General features: G+C 45.3%; 1 long non-coding RNA gene across 1 annotated transcript; it reads right to left on the reverse strand.

Annotated features, from left to right (window-relative positions):
• Positions 1 to 362: 362 nt before the first annotated feature.
• Positions 363 to 4,884, reverse strand: LOC142848610 (uncharacterized). Its single transcript, XR_012910433.1, has 3 exons — positions 4,774 to 4,884; positions 3,676 to 3,773; positions 363 to 677 (listed from the first exon to the last, which is right to left on the reverse strand). It is a non-coding gene; the product is annotated as an uncharacterized LOC142848610 (long non-coding RNA).
• Positions 4,885 to 5,593: the final 709 nt, after the last annotated feature.

Raw genomic sequence — 5,593 nt, forward strand, 5'->3', positions numbered from 1 at the left:
GTTCATTATGGCCTCAACTGCATACCATTTCCTCAAAATGAATCCCTAGTGGTGTTCTTGGTCCCATGTCAGGGCCTGAGCTGGGTGGCCAGAATTCACCTGGAAACGTTTGGGTGTTGTGGCACGTTTGTAATCACAGGGCCAGGAGGCAGAGACAGGCAGATTCCTGGGGATTACTGGCTCGCTGGCTTAGCCTACAATATTCACCACCACTCAAAGAATGACACCAACAGGTATTCATACATGTGTGCATTTATTCATGTATCCAACACACATGAACACGCATGAATACACACACATAAGCGTGCGCGTGTGCGCATGCGCTGAATCCCAAGCAACGGACAATTGGAGAAGTCATTTTGATCTCATCTGGCCACACTGCACAATGTAGATAGAACTATGCCCATTTTATCCCATGAGCCCCTTCCTTTGATTGATTCCCTTCCGTTTAGTACCTGCCCATGACTGGGCTGTTTGCCAGATCTTGTGATCAGAGAAGCAGCGTCTGGCCTCTGCTTTGGGACAACTCACTTCAGTATGCATCGGTGATTTTGATAAAAGTATACTGTTCAGCAGAGGGATGGAGCGTGCCTGAGGATCCCAGGAGGTTGCTGTAGCTCAACCAGCGTGGTCTGGAGGCAAGTGGTCAGAAGAGGCCTGGTACTCAGCTGTTGCCTCTAAAAAGAAAATGGTTTCTGGCCTCTGCGGTTTGCCAGGGCTTTAGATTTTTTTCTTCCTAAGTTCCTATTTTGACTCAGTTATAGCCTTGGAGTCAGTACTGACAATGTGATTGTTCTCTATCCCAAATTCCCTGGTGGTAACCCACCCCTATCAAATTGTTACCTAACCCTGCAGCTTTCTTCATTTCCACCAACTGTTGATAACCAGTCCTGGCTCCACCCAAAAGCATCCCTGGCACCAGCCGCTCTCTCAGTCTCAACTGATTGTCTCGGGTGTATCTGCTAAGTCTCATTTCTCATCCTTCTTCCTCTACACACTGGACTAGCCTGCACCCCCCACGCCCTGTTTCCAGATCAGACATCTCTCTGTGTTACTGATTGTCTCGGGTGTATCTGCTGAGTCCCATTTCTCATCCTTCTTCCTCTACACGCTGGACTAGCCTGCATCCCCCACGCCCCGTTTCCAGATCAGACATCTCTCTGTGTTACTCCACTGTACAAAAATCCAACATGTTCTCCCACTGCAAACAGACTAGGACCCTAACACTTTGACATATTCTATAATGCAAAAATCCTTTACAAGAAACTGAAGCAGATATCACCAATGCAAGGGTGCAGATAGCAAATAATCCCGTGAAAAAAAATGCTCAATCACCAGCCATGAAACATTCATTTTAAAGTCCTTGTGATGCCACCCCACGGTCATGAAGATGGTTCCAGCACTCATGAGGCAGAGGCAGGAGGATCTCTGAGTCTGAGCCCAGCCTGTCTATACAGGGAGTTCTAAGAAAGCTGGAACTATGTAGTGAGACCATCTCAAAAACAAACAAAACAAAAACAAAAAAGAGTCACAGTGGCAAGAGAAGGCAGAGGAAATGGAGGTTTTGGACCCTGCTGGGTATGTTAAACTATGCTAACACTAGGGCAAACTGTTAGTTTATTAAAAAGTTAAAGCTATACTTAACCATATTGTTGACCCACACTCTATGTGTGGGTCTTGCCTAAGAGAGAGAGAGAAAAAAAAAAAACGTTTGTCTAGGAAAAGGCTCATACACAACATTCATGGTCGCTCACTCATAAGTTCCAAGAAACATGAAGCGATTACAACACTCATCAAGAGTCCAACAACTAAAACTTGTGGTAGGATCACGTGACTGGCAGAGCAGTTTAAGAGTAAACACTAAATGAATATACAAAAACAATATAGATATAAAAAATAATACAGAGGTATAGATACTTTGAGTAAAAGGAAACAGGCAAACAAGTGTGAACAATCTGTATGAGTCTAGGGTGACCACACGTGTGAGCAATCTGTTTGAGTCTAGAGTGACCACACGTGTGAGCAATCTGTTTGAGTCTAGAGTGACCACACGTGTGAGCAGTCTGTATAAGTCTAGGGTGGCCACAAGTGTGAGCAATCTGTTTGAGTCTAGAGTGACCACACGTATGAACAGTCTGTATAAGTCTAGGGTGGCCACAAGTGTGAGCGATCTGTATGAGTCTAAGGTGGCCACAGTATTAACAGTCTGTATGAGTGGTGGCCACAAGTGTGAACAGTCTGTATGAGTCTTAGATAAACCAATTGGAAACATCATTATTTAGTGCGGGGCAGAGTCCTCCCCTCCTATGCTCTCCATATAGCTCTTCCCCCTGTACTTATCTGTGCCTAAACACATTCCTCTTAGAAGGATGCCAGTCAGCTTGGTGCTCACTCCGAGGCTCTCATGTGATTACCTGATGAAGGATTCTATCTTCATGTAGGGTCACTCTCTAAAGTATTGTGGGTTACCGTCAACCCTATGAGTTTTAGTGAGATACAGTTTACCTTATAACATGGTGGCTCTACTTTAACATTCTAGAAAGTGCAATCAGATCAACAGTGACAGAAATCAGAACCATAGTCACCTGGGATGGTGGGAGGAGTTGGTGGGCCATTCAGGTGTGAGAAAACTTCAGAGGGATGGTGGACCCAATCCCGTTTTCACTGATGGCGGTGGGTTCATGGATGTTTGCGCATGGCAACGCTTACCTCATCGTATACTTTTAATGATAAGTGCACACAGTGTTCTTTTAAGAAACGACTGGTATTCCCTTCCCTTCCCATTCTCCTCCAGTCCCAGGTCCAGCCTCTCCCTTATGCCCCACTCACCCTTGCTGTCCTGCTTTCTGCAGGTATTTAAATATTGTCAAGTTTCTCAAACAGCCCCAGAAGCCCTTGCAAATGTCTCCCCTGCTTTGAATGTCCTTGCTCCTTTTCTGCTTCAGGAATACAATTTGGATACTCACTGTAGGCTCAGCGGGTAGTCTATCTGACTGCTTTCATGGATTTGTTATAATTATTTTGTGTGCTATGTAAATGCAAAAAAAAAAAAAAACAAAATGGGGCCAACAACATTGCTCAGAAGGTACTTGCTTCCCGTACTGAAAACCTAAGTTCAACCCCCAAGACCTGTAGGGTAAAAGGAGAAAATTGACTCCCACAGAGTCAGTTATCCCCTCATCTCCACAGGTTCCCCTCACATAAACAAACACACAAGAAAAATAGTGTAAGAATAATTTTGTTTAAGCCGGGTGCTGACGGTGCACGCCTTTAATCCCAACACTTGGGAGGCAAAGGCCAGCCTGGTGTACAAAATGAGTTCCAGAACAGCTTGAGCTACACAGAGAAACCCTGTCTTGAAAATAATAATAATAAATATAAATAATAGTTTGTATTAAGTTAAGTTTTTGTTTGAAGTTAACCTTTTGGGGGCTTGAAAATAAACTTTTTATTTTAGAATCATTTTAGATTTATAGAAAAGCGTCCAAAACCAACCAAATTGCAAACATAATGCAGAGCGTTGACATTTTGTATTGTTAGAAGTAGGAAGTCAACCCCGGTACATTTACTAAAGTCAAAATGTCAGACTTCATTCACATTTGAGGAACCTTCCCACTCGCGTCCCTTTTCTGCTCCAGGACCCAGCAGAGAATGCCCATCACATTTCATTGTCACCTCATCGATGTCCTCCACTTTGTGATAATGTCTCACTCCTTGCTGCTCTGCTTCTGTTGGTTTGATATTGCTTTGTTTTAATATTGTTCATCTGGCCCCTAGAAGTTAAGAAAATCAATGATTTATGCAACCTCCCAGGTGCCTGTAAAGGATTCTCCAGACTCTAGAGGAACAGAATTAATTAGACAACATGACAAAGGGGACTTTAGCAGATCGCTTTACATGATTACAGCTAGATAGCCCAATAATTGTGGGGTGGCCATCCCCCAACAACGGCCACCTATGTTTACCCAATGATGGCCTTCTATGTCTTCCTGCTTGGAGAGACTAAAACAGAACACAGTCCAGCAAGCTGGTGCTGAAGTCCTATAGGATTTCTGGAGAACCACTGGTCTTTAGTGTATACAGGAAGATTGAGGATGCTTGTTCCCAAGGTGGGGACACATGGTGGGGACAGCAGCAACAGGAACAGCGGAGCAGATGTTCTTACCAACAAGGAAGGAGGAGGGCAGTCAAAAGCTTCCCACGTGGGAGGATGGGGAGGTATCCAGGAATACCTCAGAAAGGCCCTGCCCACTCTGGGGGAGGAGTTTCCCCTTTAAATTAATCCTTCCAGTAGATCTGAGATGCAATCAAACTGACCATCAAGATGAGTCTGCAATGCCACTCATACCTTTTTGCCTGCCTTTTGACACTCAAAATCATCTAGAGGCGACTACTATCAATTACCACCCGTTTAACAGATGAAGAAGCTACTCAAACAACAGCAACCTCTGGCTAGCTTGACTCTCAACCACTGGTCTGAGGCAACCAGAGAACACGAGTTAGAAAGATGAATGGATTCATTTGTACAAGTCTTTCTGCAAAACAGAATTCAGCGTAGCTAGGGACCTATAGAGAGTGCACATCCCCTTAGCTGCTTCCGGATGCACTCAACCTTGGTGGGTCATTGTGGAAAACATGCAGCCTAAGCCTAGTCTGGCAGGAGCTGCATCACTGCCTGCCCCAGCCATCTATCCCGACCACAAACAACAACCACTGCTACCCAGAGAGGCACCTCCCCTTATCAGAATAAACCACGAATGTACCAAGCCATACTTGAGACATCTCAAACACAGGCATTTGCTGTGAGAAGGAAATGGTCTGTTATGCTGAAGTATTTTCTGGGGATCATGGAAGGAGTTCAAGCCTGGGCAGACTAGAAACCGGCTGCGGCGCCCCCTGGAGGCAAACTCAGCATGCACTCCCAACTGTGAGCCAGGTGATGATGAGCCTTGTCCATTCCTCTCTGGATAATCTGTGGAGTCCTCAAAACGAACTCGTCTTCCAGTTGTGTTATCATGCAAGGAGATTTGTGGAAAATTCTCTGCCGTAATTGGAGACTGTTTTTTGCACCTTCATCTTACAGACCGTAGAGAGGCATGAAGAAATGACTGAAAGTTGAGCTTAGATGTAACTCTTTTGCTTAATGTGGGAGGAGGCAGAGGGTGAAGGCGGTTCCTCCAGATTTATAGGAAAGTCATCCAATGAGTGGGTTTTCTTCATAACAACAATAAAAGACCTGCCTGCTCTCCTCAAATCATTGGGCTCCATTTCAGCAGAGAGCTTGAGGGATTGGACCATCCCACGGGTTTCTGAGCTACAAAGTCTGGTCAGTGGGAGGCGGCAGGGAAGATACAGTACAGGCTACAGCAAAGCCACCCACTGGTGGGATGGAGTCCATGTCTCAGGGCACCCAGTCCTAACCATCCTTTCCCTATTGCCAATTTTCTGTCATGGAGGATGCAGCATTATCATAGTCCTTTGTCACCCCTGCTCAGCAGGAGCATGGCTGCCTGGGGCAAAGGGACAAGAACATGGCATATAAAGTCTGTCGGCCTGTCCCTGTCCACCCACTCCTATAAAACTAAAGAGCAAC

Source organism: Microtus pennsylvanicus, chromosome 4 (assembly GCF_037038515.1).
Source record: "Microtus pennsylvanicus isolate mMicPen1 chromosome 4, mMicPen1.hap1, whole genome shotgun sequence".
Lineage (NCBI taxonomy): Eukaryota > Metazoa > Chordata > Mammalia > Rodentia > Cricetidae > Microtus > Microtus pennsylvanicus.